At 34.5% G+C, this 26,013-nt stretch overlaps 1 pseudogene; it reads left to right on the forward strand.

Annotated features, from left to right (window-relative positions):
• The first annotated feature begins 179 nt into the window (after positions 1–179).
• Positions 180–25,377, forward strand: LOC120131790 (annotated as a pseudogene).
• Positions 25,378–26,013: the final 636 nt, after the last annotated feature.

Consider the following 26,013-nt stretch of genomic DNA (forward strand, 5'->3'; position numbering starts at 1 on the left):
AATCTGGAAGCGGGTTAAACAAACCCCTTTTGTTACCATAGAAACTCTATAAACTTCAAATAACCCAAAAGCCCCCAGTCTTTTGGGCGCCATCCCCATCCCCATCAACTGTCCCCTTTTTTTCATACTCTAGGATCGCGATTTCCCCCAAGGCTAGCAAAGGGTTTCTCTCGGTTTTAGGTTAAATAATTTTCTTTTATTTATGGGTTTTGTTTACTTTTTGGATAGTTTTCTTCAATGTCGCTGGCAAAGGAACTATACCCATATCCAGATGACCTTTATGAGAGGAAGTGTTAAGGAACCCTTTTAGTTTGAAGCTCTGGTAGAGGTATCTAATTGCTAGATCGGACGCCCCTTTCAAGAATAGATTTAGAATAAAAAAGCAAGCTTTGCCTGGTAGTTACAAGCTTTGGCACGCTTATTTACGCGAACATCTCGAAACCATTCAGAGTTTACACGCTACTCACCCTCAATATGAAACCCTCAATAATATTTTTGAGAAAGTGCGTGTTACAATGCATAAGATGCTTAGGATTTGATAATGTACTTGTTGACGCTATCTGAACAGAAGTTAATTAGTAGGACACGTAGGGCATTCTATAGAGCGCTTTGTGGGTTTCTTGTGACTCAACATAATAGGATTTGGGAACCTTATCTAGTTTTTGTGAGTCAAAAGAGTATGCATTGAGGCATCACTTAAGGTTGGTTAGTTTTTTACAGAAATGATTTAGAGAACTTTGATAATATTTCTGAAAACCAACTTGTTTTTTGCTTACACCTACATGGAAATATTTAGCATTACTCTTCACCACAAACACGTAAGGGCAAGCTGACTCTGCAATAAATGCAACAAACCTAAAATAGACTCATAACAACCTGCTTAGTCATCAATTATATACGCTAACATTCTCTCGACTCTTTCCTTTCTGCTGCAACTCATTCTTCTACATTAATCTCATGTAGAAAATCAACAAATCTGGTCTTGGAAAGAGGTTTTGTAAGCCATCATCAATTTGTTTCCCCGTAGGAATGTAGTTAACACGTAACATACCATCAGCTACCTTTTCGCAAACAAAATGAACATCTAACTCATCATGCTTGGATCGAGCACGTAACACTAGATTTGCACTGACAATGACAGTACTGGTATTATTACACCAAACGTTCAGTGTCTCAGAAACAACTCTTATATCCATCAGCAAGCTTTTTAACCGGACTACTTCAGATGTTGTGTCAGCCACACTAAGGGGAGGTTCTGAATCGGACTAATATACGGTTAAAAAACGACGTGACTGATTAAATAGATGATCATTTAAAAGTATTATCGGAAATATTATATGTTTTCACCGAAAATGTTATTTGTCTTGATAATAATAATGGTAATAACTAGGAGATAATTTAATGTAATAGGTATTTTAATGTAATAGGTAGTGCCTATTTTATTTTACTGTTTATATTATTAGTAATTTTTAAATAAACCGATAGATATTTTAATGTAATAGGTAGCGCCTATTTTTTTTACCGTTTACATTATTAGCAATATTAAAAAAAACCAGTAGGTAATTTAATGTAATAGGTAACACCTATTTTTTTACCGTTTACATTATTAACAACCTTAGAAAAAATCGGTAAGTATTTTAATGTAACAGGTAGCGCCTATTTTTTTTACCGTTTACATTATTAGCAACATTCAAAAAACCGGTAGGTATTTTAATGTAATAGGTAGCGTCTATTTTTTTACCGTTTACATTATTAACAATCTTAAAAAAAACCGATAGGTAGTTTAATGTAATAGGTAGCGCCTATTTTTTTACCGTTTACTTTATTAGCAACATTAAAAAAACTGTAGGTGTTTTAATGTAATAGATAGCGCCTATTTTTTTACTGTTTACATTATTAGCAACATTAAAAAAAGGTAGATATTTTAATGTAATAGGTAGCGTATATTTTTTTTTACCGTTTACATCATTAGCAACTTCAAAAAACCGGTAGATATTTTAATGTAATAGGTAACGCCTATTTTTTTTACCGTTTACATTATTAGCAACCTTTAAAAAAATCGGTAGGTATTTTAATGTAATAGTAGCACCGATTTTATTTTAACCGGTTAAGTTTTAAATGTAAGTATCGATACATACAATATAGTATGAATTAATACTTTTTCAGATGATATTTCTATAAATATCCATACTTTTAGAGTAAGTATGATACATAATTATGAAATTTATGTTTAATTTTTTTTAATAGTTTTTCATGTTTTTCACCTTAAACATTAATTTAATAATTTCTTTTACACAAAAAATTATTTGATTGTTTAGATATTTTATAAAATATTATTTAGAATTTAAATTTAACAATTTTAACCAAAGATAATAATAAATATATAATATATATGTTAATTATTTTTAATTTAATAATAATATATATCGTAAAATAAAAATAAATTATTAAACACGTATAATTACTAAATTAATATCTTAAAACTCATTCAAAAGATAACCCTAAATTAATGTTTTCCACAATGAAGTAAGTATGAATACTTATATATATGTATCGACACTTACCGATAACCAAAGTTTACTGTTACCAAATTTTTTAATAGTTTTTCATATTTTCTACTTACAACATTACGAGTCTATCAACATAATAGGTAGCACTTTACCGAATTTATTAATTATCTTATTAAGTTTCCGGTCACGCCGTATCTTAACCGTATATTAATCCGTCTTTTTTGAGACAACCCCTACTCGGCTTTAATAGTTGATTGCGAGATGGATTTCTATTTATTCGAAGACCAAGTTATTCCCTAAAAGCACGCCATAACCGGTAACAGAACGTCTATAATCAACATTACTTGCCCAGTCAGAGTCAGCAAATGCTACAAGATCAGTAGATCCATTGGTTGTACGAAAAAGGAGCCATGATGCATCGTACCCTTTAAGTAGCGCAAAATACGTTTAACAGCCCTCAAGTGTTCACATGGACGATGCATGCCCAGAGGAACTCGATTGATGCTAAACGCGATATCAGGATGAGCGTGACCTAAATAATGAAATGCTCCAACGACACATCTGTATACTTGGGATACGACACCATGGGTGTTGATACATGATTTGCATCAAACATACTAGTCTTCACAATCAGTTCCTTGATGAACTTCTGTTGTCGAAGTAACAAATGGCCATTGATACGTTCCACCTCAAGCCCTAGAAAAATGCTATAACTCATCTAGGTCTTCTAAAGAAAACCGCTCCCCCAACAGTCGAACATCTTCAATATCAGTAGGAGGTAAAAATAAGGATTCATTAAGGGTGATTTAGACTTTTAGACCAAAAAAATTAAAAATTTATTTTCATTAACTTTTAAAAGTCAAATTGGGAGATATTTTGGTTAGAATTTTCAAGAAAATCTGCTCCTCTCCTCCAGCAAGCTGTCGAACCTCCATAGCCGAAGGGAAGTTTATTTTTTTTCTTTCAATTTTTGGTCCAATTTATTAGGATTTTGGACTAAAGTGTGAAATAAGAAAATAACTACATTAGTTTTTCTACAATTTGGTGTCATTATTTCATTATTTCATGCTTGAATGGTGGACGTGGGTGATTTATGTGGATGAAGGGGAGACTTGATTTTATTAAACTTCATTGAATTAAAGAATAAAAAGGATGTTAGGAGTGTTGTAGAATAAGATAGAAACATGAAATGGGATTGAAAACCATTAGGAAATAAGAATGAAGCATACGGCCATGGACTTGGTTGGTGAGAACTTGGGTGAAAATTGAACGGCTTGACTTCACACGATTAGATTCAAGTTACTTGGTAAAAAATGAGCTTGATTTCCATGCTCAAACTTTAAAAAAATGTGCTCAAGTTTGAGTTGAAAGATTTCAATGTTAATTAAAAAAGGTGAAAGAATAAAAAGTTCCATTTGGCTTGCAAGTGATTCGATTTAAGTATTAAGATTCTTGAACTTGGCATGCACAATTAATTACTTGAGTTGGGTTTGGTCAAATTTCAAGTTTTTTTCCATTGTGCCGGGGCCGAGTAGCTGCTGAATCCTAACTGTCCTACATTCCCAATTATGCACGTCTAGTGCTTGGACACGGAGTCAACTTTTGATATTCCACTTATTGGGTAAAGAGTGAAATCTAGAGGGACTTAGAAGGGAGTATTTTAAAGTTGATTAAATTAAGAGAGAAATTAGTCTCGAATATATATTGGTTCTATTTTTTTTAGAAATTTGTTGAGTATATGGTTATAATATTAGTTAAAGTACTAACGTACATTGAAATTTGTTTACAATGGGAAAATGATCGTTGTGTAGGTCGCGATCGAAAACAAATACAAAGTGAACTAAAAGAAAAGGATTAAGGTCGAGAGTACGACAAAAGTAGCATTAAAGCGTAGTGAGGCAACATGTAAGTGCAACTAACTTTTTAACAAAATATTACGAGGAAGAGTTGCGATGAGTCAACCTCGATCGTTTTTATTTAAAAGATTTTTTTAAAAGTAGTTATCATGCATAGATTTTATCAAATTGTTTTATTTTATAGTGTATGATTGTTTTGGGTATGAACTGCCCATTACAATGTTTACAAGATTTTATTCGAATTGAATATTTGATTATATTACATACAAAATAGCATATGATTTTTAGTAATCCCGTTGTATGTAAGTGAGAGTTAATGGTACAATTGGCATGCCAAGAGGTGGAGTGAACAAGTACAAGCTTACGAGTTGCACCAATATAAATTACTCATATGACTCGTGTGCCTTTGTAGTGCCGAGGTGGAGTGATCTGGTGCAATTTACAGGGTATTTTATATGTTATACGATACAACATTGTTACTCATATGACTCGGGTGTCTTAATGATACACGAGGTGGAGTAATTCAGTGCATTCTAGGAGTACTACTAGTAGCAGTTTCGACTGCACATTAGACATTCACTCATATGACTCACATACCATAGATTACTCATAATAGTACAGTGGACAATGATATGAAATGAAATAGAATAGTATAAATTTAATACATGGTTTAAAGTAAAGACTTTTAATAATTGTTTTATTCTTATATTATTTCATGCATGATTTACATAAATGATGTTTTTATATACGCTTTTTTATTTTATATATTATTTATCTTATAAGTTACCTCACTAAGTAGAATATTTAGCGTGTGATTAGTTCACAAGTAGGGAAACTGACGTCAACAAAGTAGATAGCCAAGCATGACATCCTACATTTTGACATACCAGTTAAGACATCCATACTATCAGTATGACATCTTTATGATGTTTTTTTATTTTTATAGTTGACATGTATATATTTTTATTTTGATGTTCTGATTCGAATATTTCTGAAGTCTTTTTGATCATATGATGAATGAATAGTAGTTTAAATATTTTATATTATAGTCTTTAAATGTAATTATTTATTTTAAATGTCGATTTTAATTGAAACAAAAATTATATTGATTTTTAAACAATATATGCTTTATACATTTGATGTGACATTCTACTTCACATATGACACCATATACGGGCAAGGGTGTTACTAGTATTACAACTATTACATGCTTGAACTAAGACATCAAAAGTAGGATGACGTAGACGATTATGCCAAAATGTAAAATCCGCTGCAAACCGCAAGCTTTAAGTCTAGTATCACTAACTGAGCTTTCTGGATCAAAATTGTATAAGCCATTAACTTCTTTCCCTTGTAACAGAACCGCACATGTTTCTTCATCACGAACCGCGCATCGACTAGTATGAAACTCAAGAAAAACTTGGTTGTCTCTAGCAAGCTTTGGCACCGAGATAAGCTTTTTTATAAATGTGAGGAACTAATAACATACTATTTAAATTCAAAGTTTTAGATGTAGTAAATAAAGAAGCTTGCCCAATTTTAGAGATAGGTAAACCTGTGTCATCGTCAACCATCAACTTACCGACACCAGATTAATCAGCTCCGTCCACTACATCCTCGGAATTGGCAGTAATCTGATGAGTTACCCCAGAGTCGAAGAACCATTTGGCATGATCAGAAGTTACATTCCCACCTGACTACCTAGATTTGTGATAAACACAGTCACAATCATGGTTGGTAAGATTAGCACCAAACCCATTTGTATTTGATGAAGAATCAACAACAGTAGAGTCACACTTACTGGTAGAAGAAGAAACCCCTTGAAAAGTCTTGTCAAACCTGTACCAACACCTATCAATGAGATACCATTTTTGCCACAGAATTGGCACTGAAATCGCGCATGGCCCTTTCCACGATCCCCTTGATATCCTTGGGATCGACCACCTCGTGAACCAGAAGATTGAAATGGACGACGAGAGCCATCAGCAACACTAGCACTCAAACTCAGTCTTCAAACTAATCAAACCCCTTATATTGTAACTCAGCATCGAGAAACATAGAAACAACCCCGTCAAAGGTATTCGGGTCACGACTCACCGTCAAAACAGCCACAGATAGCTTATAATCAGCAGATAAACCTCCAAAAATAGAGTCTATTTTCTCGTGATAAAAAAATCGGGCTTCCACAAGCCGCCAAAGCGACGTAGATATCTTTCACTTGAGAAATGTATTTATGCATGTACCACTCAGCATTCTTAACTGCTTTTAACCTATAATGAAGGTTCATAATGATGGTGGTTGATTTACTAGAGAAAAACTTAGCAATAGCACTCCAAACCTCTGCCATCGTGAATGCACCAACCAGCTGAGGAAGAAAAGGAGGACTCACCGACGACAAAAGCCATGACGCGAGAGCACTGTCTTGAACAACGAAGACCTCATAATCCTCGTTTTCCATTGATTCACCATCCTCACGGACCATCGTTTGCGGTGGCGACACAACAGAACCAAGCAACAACAACTTCTCCATCCGATGACTCCACATAGCCAAGAGAACTTGTTGTTTCTAAAACAAATAGTTAAATTAATCAAGAACCGCACTGGTCTTTTATTAGTGAACATCTTGGAGTGAGACACCGGAGCAGCGTCAAAATTCGTCGTACTGATATTAGAAACAAGACCACGAGGCATGATTACCAACGGAAGCAAGAATATAACCCAGAACCAGAATACATAGCGAATGCTATCATGTTAGCTTCCTGTAGAAATGATTTAGAGAACTTTGATAATATTTCAGAAAACCAACTTGTTCTTTGCTTAGACTTATCAAGGAAATATATATCATCACTCTTCAATACAAAGACGTGAATGGAAAGCTGACTCAACAACGACTCAACAATAAATGCAATAAACCTACAACATACTCATAACCAGGGTTTCAAATAACGAACAAAAATACAATAGTGGTCGCTATATCGTAGTTCGTCGTCCGAAATCGATTTTGATAATTTTAGAGATGGATAACAGATTAATGTTGATATTAGTCTATCACGCTCTTAATTTAATAGGTAAAGATGTATAGCAACAATAACGGGACATTATTAGTGTTGGGAAATAAAACGACTAATTTCTCTATAAGATTAGTGAGAATGCGAAATAAAAGCGGAAAAATAATACCCGAAATTGATAACAGAGTTCGACCAATTATGCTTACGTCTCCAGACCGCTGCAAATCTTTTACTAAAGAGAAAATTTACATGTGTTTACAAAACACTTACAATTCACACAAAAACTCTCTAAACTCTTTAGTATTGGGAGAAAGAAATGATTTGGGATGATTTTGAAGCTAAATGGGTTAGGATATTTATAGTTGAAGCTTAAGGACTAATCTTATAAATACCCTAAAATACATAGACTAAATTTGTAATTTTCCCTTACCCAAATTCAACAAAATCAGCAGCCTTATTTTGAATTCAAAACAGCTGTCAGCTGCCAAAGAATTGAATTCATCAATTCTGACTTTTTAACAATCTCCCACTTGAAGACTGATTTTAATCTGTCTTCACACCTCGATCAATGCAACAAAATTTCTAGTCTTGTTACTCTAGTATGTCAATTGAAGCTGAACACAACTTCAGTTTGTCCGTAGTCACCGTCCTGTAAATCCACTTGTTACTAAGCGCTTTCTTGTCTGGTGGTAATACATCTAATTCTCACGTCTGATTTGACATAAGTGAGTTCATCTTATCTTTCATGGAAGACTACCATACGAACTGCTTCATCATAGCTTGACTGAATCCTCACCTGCATTGCTTCATCATAGCACTCTGGTCATCCCATACAATGTTGCCTTAGCTTTTGTTGCATGTAACTTCACGATCTTTCGCGCTATACTTTGCATCAACTTGGTTGCCTTTCGACGCCACCACTTGCTCATGTCCCCCATAAGGACTCAGCCTCTCATAACGACTGTGCTTGCTTCGGTTCTTGCCGCCAAGTGATAAAATGGGCTAACACGCCCACAAGTGCATCTCTACCATAGAAACTCTCTTTCCTACAAGACTTGATTAGCCACGGTTTGGACTCTCCCGGTCCTGCGACAAAGTCTTGGATCCCCTCCAAACTTTGTTTCCTTCGCGTTAAAAGTTAGGTCTTGCTCGACCTATACTCACTTAAAACAACAAATCAAACTCAAAAGAACACTAGAGTAGTGTTGAGATGTACCTTCCCCTATGATTTCATTGCATTTACTCAAAATTTGCGTAAGCCCTTCTTACTCCATGAAGTCTGAAACTCCTCTCATTGAACCCTTGTCATTGGAGTTCTTTGCGCCATCATGCATCGGCACTTTCTCACGGCAAAGTCCGATGCCTCTTCTTGCCTCTCCCTTCTAATACGAAGGTTAGAGCTCATTCCCATCTTGTAAATGGGCAGTTTCTCCGTGGTTGCCTTGTCCCTCAACGTCTTGGCTCCCTTTGACTCTTGTCCATTAGTCTTTGATGGATTGTTCCTCACTTGAACATCCTCGGCAAGCCCCTTCTTTGAAACTTCTCTTAATATGGTCTCTGAAGCCCTGTTCTCTACACGAACATGCTCAGCAAACTCCTTGGACATGGACTACTCTTCTTGCACTTGGCTTCTACTCGCCTTGGCAAAAATAAACCTTATTGAGCCAACTCTAACGCCTCTTCGATCTTGGGTTCGTCCTCTTCTCTGGACAACTCGATCTTGGGCTCATCTATCACCTTGGATGACTCGGCTCCCCTCGGGTAATCTTGCAACACTTATGACATCTTAAGTTTGTGCCTCCTCGTTTGCTCTTTACCCTCGGCTTAACATCTTTGACACTTGAAGTCTCGTCACGTCTCGATACTGGGTTGACTACTTGAGAACTCGTAGTCGCACCATGCTTTCACCTTGATTCGGCTACTTTGGAACATGTAGCATCACCAAGTGCTTTTCCTGACTTGATTTTGGGCACTCGCAATCACATGGTCTTTTCTTTGGGTTTGACTGCCTCAACATCAAAGCCTTACCTCGTCTCTCCTTGCTTGGCCTAATTGATCCCCTCAATTGGACCAAGTCTTTTCCCTGGCTTGGTAGCTTTAACACTTGCAACCGCACCAATTCCTGCTACTTCTCCTTCTCACATCCACTTCATGATGGTTGCAAGGCGACGCTTCTCGGGACATCCTCTAATTAAGTGAGGACCATCACAGAAGTAACACTTCAACTTTTCCTTGCTCGTCTTCTTCTTCGCACCAGACTTAGCCTTTCCATTCTTTCTGATGGCTTTCCTTGGCTACAAACAATCGATGGCTCACCTTGGCCATTCGAAGAGCTTTCTCTACAATCTCCCTGCTGTACCTTTTCCTAGTCTCCCCCACTGTTGTCACTATCTCTAGGCATGGTCCTGGACTACACATTGTTATTTGGTTTGTCCCCCGCAAGCTCAATAAGCTTTTCGGCTACATCTATGGCCTCTGAAAGTCTCTGCGTATCACCTTGTTCTCCCTCGAGTATCACCCCTGGTCTAAGTCTTTCCAAGAAGGTCTTGAGCGTACCCCATTCATTCATTTCCATATGAGCAGCTCCCTCTTGAGCTCATCTACCTCGTTTCTTAAAGTCATCACCTCGGCTTCATGGGCATTATTCCCTTGAGCCATCTCCAACTCGTTGTGTCTTGTCCTTGAACATGTCCTCCATGGACTCCAATCTATCAAGGCGGGACTCCACAATACCCTTGGATATTTTCCAATGCCTTGGCTCATTGCGGTCTTCCCAAACGAACTTCTCAATTTTCACATTCCCTTCGTCTGCAGCCATCGCTCCCACTCGAATCTGACTTCTTTTGGATCGTTTCTGACAATTCCTGCAAATCACCGTGTATTACAACACCTCCATTGACAAACTCGTATCGCCGACCAAATTTTACTATTCAAAAAATTCACTATTCACATAAATAGTAACATCACAGAAAAATCGACAAAATTTACCACCAAAAGCTCTTGATACAAGTTGTTGCGGAATAAAACGAGTAATTTCCCTATAACCAGATTAGTGATAATGCGAAATAAAAGCGGAAAAATAATACTCGAAATTGATAACGGAGTTCGGCCAATTATGCCTACGTCTCCAGACTGCTGCAGATCTTTTACTAAAGAGAAAAAATTTACAGGTGTTTACAAAACACTCACAACTCACAAGAAAACTCTCTAAACTCTTTAGTATTGGGAGAAAGAAATGATTTGGGATGATTTTGAAATTAAATGGGTTAGGGTATTTATAGTTGAAGCTTAAGGACTAATCTTGTAAATACCCTAAAGTGTAGGGACTAAATTTACAATTTTCCCTTACCCAAATTCAACAAAATTAGCAGCCTTATTTTGAATTCAAAACAGCCGCCGACTGCCAAAGAATTGAATTCATCAATTCTGACTTTTTAACAATTAGTGTTATCTACCGTTCTTATAAAACAAAAAATATAGAAAAATGCAAGGAATATATTCCTCTACAAAAGTAAAAAAAGCCATCAAAACTTGATTGAAAAGAAAGAAAAAAATCAAAGAAATTTACAAAAATAGTATTGCGGTACAAAAGAAAGGCCAATCCAAAGTCCAAATTCAGTTTAAATAACATTGAATTGAATCGAGCAACAAAATTTCAAACATGCATTATAAAAAAACTATCTAAACTCTAAAATTAAGAAAAGAGAGAGCATTTCAAGAGTTAAGACTCAAGACACACCAAAGATTAAATCGGGAAGGGGACAAACCGGTAAAACAAAGTTTTTTTGGGGGAAATCTTGCGTCCGTTGAGCTTTGCTGCTGGTAAAAAAGTTGAGCAGTAACGACCAACGTGCTTCCATTTGAAAAGGTAAATAAAAAATCAAAGGTTTTTCATTTTGGATTAATTGTCTCTAAACTTGAAAAAATATCCCTAAATAAGTTTGAAAGAGAAAAGATCTTTTTTTTTTGTGTTCATCGTCGCCAGCAGACGGTGGTCGTCATCGATGAGCATGGTTGCCACTCAAACGGAATTTTGTAAAGGATGAAAGGTTCTTTTTTTATTAAAAGAATGAAAGGTTGTGAGTTGAGGATAGAATGAAAGTTTCTGGAGCTCTCTTAACTCTTAAGCTTTAAGAGTTTTGGATAGTCAATCGTCCACTCTATTTTTTTTAAAAAAATTTTAAAATTTTTTAAATATAATTTTAAAAGATATATTAATTTGTCATCCCTCCTAACTTTTGGAATTTATAATTTAATTTTCAGTTTAAAATATTAATTTAGTTTTTATTTAATTTTGTCATAATTTAGTAGTATAAATTTTTGCAATTTAAAGTTTACACGTTTTATTTTAATTATATTTAATTGAATCATTTTGTGTTCTTTAAATGTATTACATTTTAACCTTCATTTTTTGTATTTCATTACATTTTTATTATCAAGATAAACTAGTGTAATTAAATAATGATTCAAGCTTAAAAATAATTAATTTTTGTTTAACATTATGTATATACGAATTTTAGTTTTTATTGAAATTGAAGCATGTCACCACGTACTGAAAAGTTTTCGTCTGAAATATTAGATGGTACACCGAGTAGAGATATAGGTTGGCACTTTAGAGATACAGTTCCAAATACGAAAGGAAATGTTGTATGTAAACTTTGTGACAATGTTACGAAAGGAAGACTAACATGGTTTAAAGAATACATTCCTCATAAAACCGATGAAGTTACACCATGCCCTAATGTCACTGGTATGTGATACTTTATGATTTTTTTGACACATATTCTTTATAATTATTTTTAAATGTTAACAATATAGATTATACATAATTAATAGTGTGAATTATATTTATTTGATTACATGTATCATTAGAGAATGCATAATGAAATTACTTAAAGAAACCAAGGAAAAGAAAGTGGACAAAAAAAGAGAACAATGAATTCTTATCACAACTAAGGGAAGAAAAGAATGAATTCATCGATGATGTTTTTGCTATGAGACAAGCCACTCGAGAAAGTATCCAATCACAACACGAGTGATATAGAAGAGAAGAATTCAGACGAAGTTCGGGTGGTTGGGGTAACTTTTATGAAGAAGGACGATCTTTTTCTCATGGATCATTTGGAATATATCGTGGAGAAAGATTCATCCCAATTGATGAAATGATAGACAGAGTGGCGATGGAGGTGAAATTAGATATTTTTGTCGGTATGAAGAAGAATATGTTTGTACTGGGTAGTGGACATTTCTGTGATAGGTCAAAATTCAGAGGTAATATGTTTGTTGCATCTAGTAGAGAAAAAAGTGAACCCAAAGTTCGATTAAAAAGGAAAAATGAAAGACACCAAAAAATACTTCTGAAGGTTCTTCTTTCGTAGGAGATAGACTTTTAGTAACCCTAGGTATAATGATTCATCTACTAGCACTCATGGTTTTTATCTATCGATACAATCTTCATATCTTCAACCTTCCCATGGTTATTATCCACCATTTCCTAATTATGTTGTGCTATATCAGCCCCAAATGTACCATTCTCCGCACAAATGTATCACCCACCTCCACCTCACTTGTATCGTTCTCCTCAAATATATCCTTCATCTCAATTATTAGAAAATCAAGGTGAAAATGCTACATTTTCTGGATATATTTTTGGACAACGACCACAGAGATCAAGTTAAGATCACTCTTAAAGTGAAGGTGAAGGATCTGATATTCCTCGTCATTCAACTAATTGGTGAAACTGCTACTACCCCATATCTAATTAAGGTATTTTGCCTACCAAAAGAATATATGTCTCTATGCAATTTAGTTAGTTAATATTTTTTTGGATTTTAATTTACTTTATTCGATTGGTTTCAGATTAAAAGAGAGACACCATGATGAAGATTGTTGAACATTAACATAGTTAGGTAGCATGAAGTATGTGTAGTTTTAGTTATTGTACATCATACTTTATATTTTTGCTTTATTGAAGATTGTTTTCTTGCTTGCACGAGATATGCGTTGTTTTTCTTGCTTACATTTGAGATATACGTTGTTAATATATATATATATATATATTTATCCATTTTAATTTTTTAGAGTTTTTCCTATGTGGATAGTCTTATTTCTTTTAAATAATAATGTATTCACAATGTCATCATAAATTAATTATCTTATCTTATCACCGGATTTTTAAAATATTCTATTTGATTAAACTATATGTGTGTTTCATTTTCGCTTAGAAAATATTCTAAAAATCATTAAAAATGATTTAATGATTTTTTTATAATTATAATTATTATGTTTTAGGATAAGTTGTGCGAAATTTATAAAATTTTACAAACGCAACACTCACAGTGACTGTGATGACATCCGTTATGTCCACAATCACAATAAACACGATACGTTCGAAAACGCGGCCACAAACGCATTAAATCCCTGCTCATAACAAAGTGAACAACCTACTTAGTCACCAATTATATACGCTAACAGGGTTTATAGGAGATATTTGAAGTACGATCCTAGTCATATCGAGGATTTTGTTGAATTTTTGGTGAATTTAAGTCAATGGCAAGAAGCCGCAGAGAGGTTAGCGTCTGTTTTGAATGATTATCAGTTCTATTCGATACAGGGTGAAACTAAGCATCGGTTGTGGTCAGAGTTGTGTGAATTGCTGACAACGCATGCAACAGAGGTTTCAGGGCTCAATGTGGATGCAATAATCAGAGGTGGAATTAGAAAGTTTACAGATGAAGTTGGTAGACTTTGGACTTCACTTGCTGATTATTACGTCAGAAGAATTTTTTTTTGTTTTTTTGAAATACATCAGAAGAAATCTGTTTGAGAAGGCGGGGATATTTTTGAGGAGGGAATGACAACTGTGGTTACTGTGAGGGATTTCAGCGTCATATTTGATGCTTATTCACAATTTGAAGAGAGTATGGTGGCTCTTAAAATGGAGAACATGGATTTGAGTGACGAGGAAGAAGAAGATGTTGAAGAGGACATCTGTTTGGACCTTGCTCTATGCAAAATCAAAATCGAAGTTTGAGAAGAAGATATTTAAGGGGTTTTGGTTACGTGATGATAATGATGTTGATGTGAGGGTGGCTCGGTTAGAGCATTTAATGAATAGAAGGCTTGAAATGGCTAATAGTGTCCTTTTACGCCAGATCCACATAATGTAGAACAATGGAGTCGTAGGGTCAAGCTATTTGAGGGAAACCCACCATGCAAATATTGACATACACAGAGGCAGTTAGGACAGGGATTCAAATAGCGGAATGAAATTGTAATAGCGGTCGTTATTTCACGGTAGCGTTGCGATCCGAAATTGATATTGACGATATTTGCGGTGAGTTCCGGATTCACGTCGATAACGGCGGATTGCGCCCGCAATTTAACGGGTAGCGATGTGTAGCGCTAATAGCGGGACGCTATTAACGCTATCATACCGTTACTGTAAAACAAAAGTAAAAAAAAAACCAAAATTTTCACCCGAAAATGCTAGAAAAATATGTTTAAATGGTATTGAATTAAACGGCAACAAAATTTCAACACATGCATTATAATTTTTTTCCTGTAAACTCTAGAAAAAACAGAGAGCATGATCACATATCAAGAGTCAAGACTACCAAAGATCAAATTGAGAAGGGGACAAAAAAAAAAACAAAGTTTATTTTGAGGAGAAATCTTGCTTTCGTCGAGTTTCGCCGTCGATGATGTAGTTAGACAGCAACAGATTTCTATTTGAGAAGGTAAAAAATCAAAGGTTTTGGAGCTGTGAATTTAGTAAAAAACAATGGTAGAAAATAGAGATCTTGGGTTCTTAAATATATGTTTTTAGTAGAGATTTGAGAAAATGAAAGGTTCTGGAATTTATTTTAAATTGTTGAAGAGAGATTTTTTTGGTCAGCTGCTCCACTCCAAATCTCCAAAAAATTTGCTATAAGTTTTAAAATATTTTTTGATGTGTTAATTTTCGTACTATTCCCTCCTCTTTCATAATTTATAATTTAATTCTTAGTTTAAATGTAAACTTTAATTTTTATTTAATTTATTCCAAATTTTAGTAATCTAAATTTATAAAATTTAAATTGTACCTTTTTATTTTAGTTTTATTTAATTGAGTTATTTTATGTTCTTTAAATTATATATATGTTATTTTTGTTTAGAAAACATTTTAAAAGCTATTAAAAATAATTTCTTAAAATTATAATTATAACTATTATGTTTTAGGATAAATTGTGTTAATTTTAAAAAAAATTACGACCGCACTCATAATGATCGCGATGACATCCGTTATGTTCATAACTTCGATAAACGCAATGCAAAAAAAAAAAATGTGATCGCAAATCGAGGACTTAGATGATTGTCCCAATCAAAGCTGTTGGAAAGCCCCATACACTGTGGGTGGCTTTTGCGAAGCTGTACGAGACTTATAAAGATCTGGCAATGCTCGTCTTTTTGATAAAGCTGTCCAAGTAAATTACAAGACTGTTGATCATCTGGCAAGTGTAGGGCTGAGTAGGCAGAGATGGAACTGAGGCATAAAAAGTTCAAAGGTGCACTGAGCTGATGGGACGAGCCACAGCTGAGCCTTCTGTTGAGGTCAAACCAAGAGGTAATCCCTGTTTATCTTGCTCGAGTAAATGGCCTCTGATTTGAATTCCTTTGCATTGCTTCATATGATTTCCTTTCTCATCTCAGTTTAAACCCTTTTTTCTGTTTCTTTTTTTTAAAAAGAGAATGATATAATCTATACACCTTATAAATTTTCTTCATCGGTCTATTTTTCTGTTTGCAGTGGCTGCCGACGGGAATGAACCTGTTCAGATGAAGCTACTTAAATCCTTTAGGCTGTGGCGTTTTATGTAGACTTGGAAGAAAGTTCGGGTACTCTGGAGTCAACTCGAGCAGTCTATGAGAGAATACTGGATTTAGGAAATTATATGCTGACATGTTTCTATAGTTCATGGTTGATTTCAATTTTTTTGCTTGATCACTAGCAAGAATGAAATATTTTTGCAAAAAAAAAAAAAAAATTAAACTAGTCTGATGGCATTACTCAGTCTGCATCAGATTGCAAGAAATAATAATAGTTAGATGATTGCTATGCTGATTGTAACATGGGTTTTGAAGCTGTGGAGAAATACGATTACATGGAATCCCATTCTATGATCTGCTCTATTTCTTCCCACTCCTTTATTTTTCTACCTTTACATTGGACTTGAATGATTCTGAGTTACCAATGTTATATGATAATCGTTTTGACATCAAGTTTCCTCAATTTTCCAGGCACCTGCTGATGCTGTAAAACCACTTTATCTTCAATATGCTAAGTTGGAGGAGGATTATGGGTTAGCAAAGAGAGCTATGTGGTTTTATGATCAAGCAACTAAGGCTGTTCCGAATCAAGAGAAACTCAGCCTGTATGAGATTTACATTGCCCGTGCAGATCTTTGGCGTTCCAAAAACGAGAGAAACTTATGAGCAGGCAATAGAGTCTGGTCTTCCTGATAAAGATGCGAAGACGATGTGTTTGAAATATGCAGAGTTGGGAAAGAGCTTAGGAGAAATTGATCGTGCCCGTGGAGTGAATATATTTGCATCTCAATTCTGATGCAGATTTTTGGGATAAATGGAGGGAGTTTGAGGTGAAACATGGAAACGAAGATACCTTCAGATAAATGTTGTGGATTAAACGGACCGTGTCTGCAAGTTATAGCCAGGTAAGCTTCTTGTTCTTTTTATTTTCCTTGCACACAACTCCAGTGACTATTTATTTATTTATCATCAGATATGTCCCTTGTAATCTCTCTTAACATCTGCATTAGTATTTATTACTTAGCAAAGATTCTTCATAGATCAGCTACCAGCTAAGGATTTTATTTTTGTTCATTTTATTCTATTGTTGCTGCTACCTTGAAAGGAAGCCAGTTGTTGCTATGTAATTGATGGGTGTTCTCAATATTCAGATAATTTATAGATGTTTTTGAGTTAACATGCACCAACCTATCAATTGCATGTATATATATCTATCTACTTCTATGCTTTTTCATGATTAATCTTTGCAACTGCTCTCATTCGTTTTGGTTCTTCCAGACACACTTCATTCTCCCCGAGTAGAAGGATCGGAACATTGATGAAGCTAAAGACAAGTTGAAACATGCCGGTATATCTTAGGATGAAATGGTTGCTCTTGAGAGGAACTTATTACCTGCTGCTGATAATGCTATTCCCAAAGACAACTCTATTAGAAGAAATGCCATTTCATCCTCAGATATACTCTGCTTCTGCTTACAGGTTTTATTTCTTTTATTAGATTTGATGCCATCGAAATCAAACCAAAGAAAAATTTAATAACCAGAATAAATGATGCATTAAATTGATATATTTTAGTGGTAGCTCTCTTTCATTTTCATGAAGGGAATTTCATACAATTATTATTGGATTTATACTACATCTTCATCACCAAGCTTCAAATTTAAAATGGTTAATTACATAAATTGAGCCGTGAAAATGATGAGCGGTAGAGGCAGAGTTATAATCACCATTTTTACCTTGGTCCAGCTGGTTACTGCTCCAATTAGCACCTGCAGCAGCCCCTCCACCACAACAAATTCCAGCAGCCCCTCCACCACAACAAATTCCAGCAGCTTCCACCAAAAACAGCGGGTCCTCTACAGCAGCCACACATACAAGGGGAAAGGAAAAATCATCTTTGATTCTTCATGTAAATTGGGCTATAAAAACCCCAGAACAAAATGTAAAATTTACATAGAAAAAAATCAAGAGAAATTAAGAGAAATTTAGCAAAATACACAAAGAAAGTCGGAAATAAAAAGTTATACAAAGGTTATTTCTACATTTGATTTTATTTTTTTCAGCTTATATTTTATTTTTATTTATTTTCAAAAAAAGTAAGTTAAATAGATAATTAAATAAAACAAAAATAGGATAGTTGGAAGTTTTGGGTGATCTGCGTGTAAAATAAGGAGGAAGAAGATTAGTTTTGAGTTTATAAATTTTTTGGGTAAATCATGCGTCAGGGCCCTAGACTTTGGAGTTCATTACTTTATTCACTAAAAATAGAGAAAATCATGAAATAATCTCTCTAATTTATGTGTATATTTACATTTTAGTTCTAATTTCTCTATTTTTATTATTATTTCGAAATTAGGTGTTATATTTTCATTTTTTTAATCTCTATGTTTTACTTTATTATATATAATCCCTTAATTTTTTTACATGAATATATATATATATATATAAAAAAAATTCATTATGATATTCTGATTAATTAATTATGGTTAAACCACATTATTAATACTTATATTTTTTAATATTTCGAATTATATTATCATATTCTTATTAATATTTAAATATTAAGAAAATGATTGTCTTAAAGCAACTAGAAGTCTTTTTCTGATATTTTAAATAATTGAATATCCTACTTTTATAAATTATATATATTAATTATTTTAGAGAAATATTTTATTAATATTTATTTATTTTTTAATATTAAGAAATGTCTGTCTTAAAGCAACTAGAAGTCTTTTTCTGATATTTCTAAATAAATAAATATCTTATTTATAAAAATATACAAAATATATATTTATAAAAGTTAATATTTTCTTGGAATTATACTAATAAATTTGAAATCACATGATTATGAATTAAATATATTTTTGAATTCTTAAATTTTCAATAATAGAGACAATTTATAATTAATGGGTACCAATTTTGGGGGTTATAGGGGTGCCAATCCTTCCCTAAACATAACCGACCATGAATCCATTTTTTACTAATTTTTTTTGTTATACGCAGATCATTTATCTTTTAAATTATGTTTTCTTAAAAACTATTTTAAAAGATTATTTTTAGATATTTGACTACCTAACCCAAAAAGATCAATGATGACTTCCCAAAACATTTTTTAAAATCAAAATCATTTATTCATTTTACTTTTTCACCAAGTAAAAATCGTACCCGTGCAAAAACCGGTTACGACAGCTTGGCGACTCCGCTGGGGATGGTCAAGCTTTAAAATCAAATATAAATTGTCTCTATCAATTAGAAATTTAAAATATTATTTAATTTATATTCTTTTCATTCAAATTTTTTATTACTTATGGTTTTCATAATATTTTTATATTATTCTTTATTAATGTTTTTTTATTTTCAGATATTAAATTTCATTTTTATTTGTTTGTCAAAAGGTTTGAATATTTCTCCTCACACACAACACTTGTATTGCATAACATAAGTTTTATAATCAAGCTTATCCCTTTTAAGTGAGAGTGAAAGCGACGTCTTCGTGAGAATTTATTCTCTGTGCAACCTAGCAAGTAGTTTTCAGGTCTGTAATGGACTAAGATTGAGGGTTTTACAGCCCAAGGGGGCATCAACAAGGACAATTCGATACCTTTACTCTTAGAATTGAAACTTTGCATATAGTAAACCTTAGAAACTCTTCCAATCTCATGCCGAAATTTTGTTTAAAATAGGTATACACAAAAGAGAAATAACTTTTGCATTTATTTATTTCTTTCTTTCTTTGCTAAATAAATTGCATGTGAAGTTAGATTATAGTATTATTTAAGTATGCTATGTAGAAATCATGTTTAAATAAAAATATTTGGGTAAACATTAAATTAAATTTTTTCTTATTTGAACTAATTCATTTTTTTATTTTTTCTTTTATTTTTGTTGTCTGCATAACATCATACATGATTAAAGATATTGATCTTCGAGTTAATTGTCTCATTGGAAAACCTTCATCTATGGATAAAAAGTGTTCAAATCAAATAGTTCCAAACTCAGAAGTAAGACAGTGGTCTGAAGAATTACAAAGACAGGGGGGAGACAGTTTGCAGGATGATTATATACCAGAGTTAGCAAGTTATGCTCCAGTTTCTCTAAAAAGAAATGATATTCAAGATCTGCGAGGCATTTGGGAGAGTTGAGACTCAAACAAAAAACTACAGTTCTATCAGTGTTACGCTGATATCCCATATTTTCTTTATGTCGAAGTTGATGATGAATTACTTTGAGCCCTGATTCAATTCTGGAATCCAGGTATAATTGTTTCACTTTCAATAAAGAGGACTTGGTTCCAACTATTGAAGAGTATACAACTTTGCTACATATAGAAGGGGCTTTGGAGAATCAAATTTATTCAAGGTCAATCAAAACTCAACCTTTCGAGTTAAATTAGCGAAGATTGCAGGAGTACGAGAAGAATGGGTAGTGGCCCGTACAAAGCAAAAGGCCGAGGGTGAAAGCATTTCTTGGACCAATATCAAAGAAATCATTCAGAGTCATCCAGATGATAAAGTACGATTTGATCTCTTTGCTCTAGGTATATATGGTATAGTCATCTTCCCGAAAGCATTGGATACATTGAGGCTGCAGTAGTAGATTTATTCGAGCAGTTACAAAAAAGGGTTAATCATGCTTTGCAATTCTAGCAGAAACCTTTCTATCATTAAGCACTTGTAGAAGATTGAGAAGTGGACGATTTTTCGGATGTGCAAAATTATTATATGTTTGGATTCGTAGCCATTTCTGGAGATAGAAAAGGTTTCATACCGTCGCTTTAGTACGGATTACTCACCGTTGAAAGAATTTCTAGAGCAAGAATGGACGAAAGAAGTCACAAAAGACATGTGGATAAATGTCCTTCGAAATCTGCAAGCAACGACATCGTTTGGCGTGCCCCGTGGCAAGTACAAAGGGAGTTCTTTTACAAATGTGGTGACTACAACTGGGTAATGCTGCTCGATTTATGGGGAGGAATTGGATATGCACCACTTTAGCTATAAGGCAGTACGAGGGTCGTCAATTTGTTCCTGTTACTGTTGGGTTACATTCGTCTGAGTTTGCATTTCATAGAAAAAATTACAAAAAAACATCGTAGATGTTGTTAAAGCTTGGAAAATAACTTTATGTATTCGAGCCAAAGCAGTGAAAGTAATATTAACCCCTGATTATGAGGAATGGAGGTTTGTTAGGAAAAATGAAAATATTCCTCTACCAGACCAAAATGAGGACATTTCTATGGAAGATCGTATTCAGATAGTCCAATCAGAGATAGAAATCCTAAAAACTGAGTTTGAAGCAGAAAGAGAGGGTTGGTCGAAAGAGTTAGAACAAATACGACAAGATAAAGCTATGTTGGGCATCGATGTTGACTTTCATTCCACACAATGTGCAATGCTGAGGGAAAACAAAGAAAAAGTAGATGGTGAGTTCAAAACATTAAAAAAGAATTACCATGAGCTGCAAAAATCCCGAAGAGCATCAAGATCAAGTAGAGCAACAACACAGATGACCAAAGAGTTGAATATTGAGAAATGTCGAGTCGAAGATTTGAAAGGAAAAAGTAGCCGTTTACTCTAAAGCCTTGAGAAAGGAAAGCAGAAAATGGAAGATCTCGAGGTTAACAAAAGGGAGGGAATTATAATGCTCAAAGCTGAAAATCGCGAGATTATGAATAAAATGCAGAAAGAAAGAGATGGAGCTAAAGAATTAGAATAGATGAAGAACGGTATGTTTGAGAGATTTGAGGATGAGAAAAACACCATGTTCAAGGGATTTGAATCTGAAATGAACAATCTGATTGCCGAACTTGAAGTCAGGGGCCAAAGGATTGAAGAGTTTGATGTTGAAAAGGAAATATGGGAGTTGGAGAGGAAGAATTTCAACACCAGACTTGAAGTAGAACAAGAAGTGGCCAGCACTTGGATGCAACGATTTAGAAACAAGAATGTGCAAATCCAGAAAACCAGTAAAAGAACATAAGAAACACGAACAAAACTTGAAGAGGATTTGGATATGTGTAGAAATAAAAACACAGAGTTTAAGGCTTACATATTGCAACTTGAAGAATCATTATTCCCAGAGAAGGTTCGTCTAGGAGCTAGTGATCTTAAAGAGAATTATGAGGAGAACGCTTCACTACGAAGACGAATCCGAGATCTTGAAAGTACTTTGCACAGTTGTCAAGTAAGAATCACTGAGTTAGAGCAAACTTTCGATGGAACTAATGAGCAATGGCAAAAATCAACTGATTTCTATGAAGAAAGAAGTGAAGATAAAAGCAGTATGGTATTCGAGGCCATGGTACAAATGAGCGAAGTTGCCAATATATTGGGGAGTTAGCTGTTGAAGCAAAGATTATTGAGCATCACGTTGATCCAGTTTCTAAGTTTGGAAAGAAGATGTCATGGCTGATGAAGGAAATCATAGAGCTTAATAGGAAAGATATGTCATATATGTAGTTATGAACTATTATATAGAAACTTTTGTATACCGATGGAAGTTGTTCTATGACAGTTAACTTTTTGGGATCAATACCTTTTGCATACATTTATTTTGCATACATTCATTATTCATTTTGCATACATTCATTATTCATTGCATTATTTTCTTTATGTATAATTTTTTTTTACATTAAGAGAAACATTCATTAAGTAAAATTAAAAAAAAAAATCAATCGTAGTTATCCTGGCCAAACAAGAAATTCAACACCACTACGGTACTAGAAAAGCGACTAAAATCATGGAGGATAAAATACAACGTATTGAGGAACAATATAATAAAGAACAAGCAGAAATGAGAATGAAGTTAGAAAAAATTGAAGCCAACATTGCAAACTCACAAACAATATGATGCAAAAATAGAGGATATGCTCAAGAAGCAAGCTACCATTGGAAAAATTCATGAAAATACTTTATCTTTTGAACAAGAACCTATATATCCTTTAGGGTTATGCCAGAACCGATTTATCATTCTGGTACCATACCTGTGCAAATCCATGCTCGTACATCAGCATTGCAAGAGACCAAACCTAATGAAAATCAACAAGTGGATCCCGCATCTTCAAGAAAAAATCCACTTATGTCAGATATAAAGATAGGTGAATTTAATGCTGAGCATCTAATGCCTGATCTGAATGAGTTGAATGAGAAAGAAAAAGCCAATGAAGAATTGACCAGACAGATCAAGAGTTTGGAGGAAAGAATGAAATCCGTAGAAATAACTGAATCATTCTATGGGTTTGACGCTAGCGAGTTGAGTTTGGTTCCAGATCTAATCCTTCTCATCAAGTTCAAAGTTCCTGAATTTGAAAGATATGATGGTACTACATGCCCTTCGTCACATATTACTATGTTTTGTCGCAAAATGGCAGGACATGTGAAAGACAAGAAATTGTTAATTCATTGCTTTAAAGATAGTTTGACAGGACCACTTTAAAGTGGTATACTCAACTGACCAAAGCCCACATAGATCATGGAAGGATTGGCAAAAGCATTCCTAGAGCAGTACCGCCACGTGACAGATATGGTTCCTGATAGATGGACTCTCCAAAATTTAGAGAAAAAATAATGAAACATTCAGACATATGTCTAGAGATGGCGTGATATACAACACAAGTTCAGCCACCTCTATCAGAGAAAGAAGCCACATTGATGTTTGTCCATACTTTAAAGGCTCCATATTTAAGCCATTTAATGGGGAATGCAACCAGAAATTTGCAGATCTGGTCATTTCTGGAGAACTCATTGAGAATGTCTTGAAAAGTGGCAAAATTGAATCAAATGAGGGGTCTAGTTTCAAAAGACCCATGTATCGAAGAAAAGATAATGAAGTTAACAATGCGAACTCTTATAACAAAGATACCTCGAAAAGTGTTACGATAACCCAACCAAGGTTAAGAAGGAAGAAATAAACACTAATCGAGTAGAGTCCAGAGGATCTCGAATGGAAAGTGAAAGGTTGTCTTTTACACCTTTACCAGTACCCTATGCTGAGATCTATGATTCGCTGTTAAAAGCAGATATCATGGCCCTATCATTTGATTCCCATGCAACCACCGTTCCCTCCATGGTATGATGTGAAAGCACACTGTGTTTATCATGACGGAATTATGAGTCACTCTATTGAAAACTGTTTGGCATTCAAAAGGGTGGTCCAAAATTTGATTAATACTGGAAAACTGGAATTCAATTCACCAGCTACATCAAATCATCCGCTGCCAAATCATGGAGATAAAAACGTGAACACAATCCATGAAGAGAATGGAAGGAAAACAAAAACGGATGTTTCTGAGATTAAATCTCCTTTTGGTTGGATATTTCAACAACTCTCCCTATCTGGTATGATTCAACAACAATTCAGGCCAAATCATAATGAAGGCGAGAATTATTGTGAATATCATCAAGAGAAGGGACATGGAATTCAACTATGCCCTGAATTTAGGGATTTGGTGCAAAAACTGATGAATGACAAAGAGATAGAGTTTTTGAAAAAGTACCAGGAAAAAGAGAAGATGACGTTTGCGCATCAGAATATTCTAAACCTAAGCAAAGAACAAGTGATCCCGTGATCATCACTGTGAAATCATCTACAGTGAATCCTGTACCATCAAAGCCGAAAGTGGTCATCACAACTCCTTTACCATTTTCATATAAGGATACCCGCAGGATACCTTGGAATTATACTACCAATGTTTCAATGGTAGGAGGATCTGTTTCTCTGGAAAAAGCATAAGAGAAAGTACATAATGTGGATTCGACATCTGAAGCAGTAAGTGAAGTCGAATTCTTTACAAGAAGTGGGAGATGTTACTCTCCCGAGACATCGAATGCATCAGAACATGCAAAAACAAAGGAAAAAACTACAGTGCTACCCCAAAAGGTATTTGATGATGAATCCCCGCCAACAGTCAATGAGCCCGTAACAGAAAAGTAAGCACAAGAATTCTTGAAATTTTTGAAACATAGCGAATATAGTGTGGTTGAACAGCTACATAAACAATAAGCGCGAATTTCAATTCTTGATTTGTTGATGAATTCAGAAGTACATATAAATTCCTTGATGAAAATACTTAATCAGACATTTATTCCTGAAGATATATCTCTCAACAAGCTTGATAGGATTGTGGGGCACATAGCTGCTGATAATTATATAACGTTCACTGATGATGAATACCTGAGGGTGGAATGGGATCAGTGAAACCTTTGAATATTACCACACATTTCATGGCCATGTTTTGCCAGGAGTATTGATTGACAATGGATCTGCTCTTAACTTGATGCCTCTGGTCACACTTCAAAGAATGCCAGTGGATAAATCGCACATGAAAAGTTATCAGAATGTAGTGCGAGCTTTTGATGGCACTCAAAAGGAGGTGCTTGGGAAAATGGAAATACCATGTTGATCAGACCAGTCGTGTACAATATCGACTTTATGGTGATGGATATCCACCCTACATATAATTGTTTGTTAGGGAGGTCATGGATTCATTCTGCAGAGTTGTTCCTTCTTCGTTGCATCAGAAACTGAAGTTCGTTGTTGATTGTCAACTGATATGTGTAGGAGCTGAAGAAGAAATCATTACTTCTGTAACAAGTGATGCTCCGTACATTGAAACAAATGATGATGCTCTCGAGTGCTCTTTCCGAGCTTTGGAATTTGTCAATGCAACCTTTATTGCTGAGGGAAGCAAAATTCCACAACCCAGATTGTCTGATTGCACTAAAATTACTCTACGACAGACTTCAGGCATTGGAGCTAAAATTGAGAAACGTTTGGGAAAGAATCTTCAAGGAAGTTCAGTTCCTGTGAGTATTAAGATGAAGAAAGATCGTT

This window comes from Hibiscus syriacus, unplaced genomic scaffold (genome assembly GCF_006381635.1).
Source record: "Hibiscus syriacus cultivar Baekdansim isolate YM2019G1 unplaced genomic scaffold, ASM638163v2 tig00110556_pilon, whole genome shotgun sequence".
NCBI lineage: Eukaryota > Viridiplantae > Streptophyta > Magnoliopsida > Malvales > Malvaceae > Hibiscus > Hibiscus syriacus.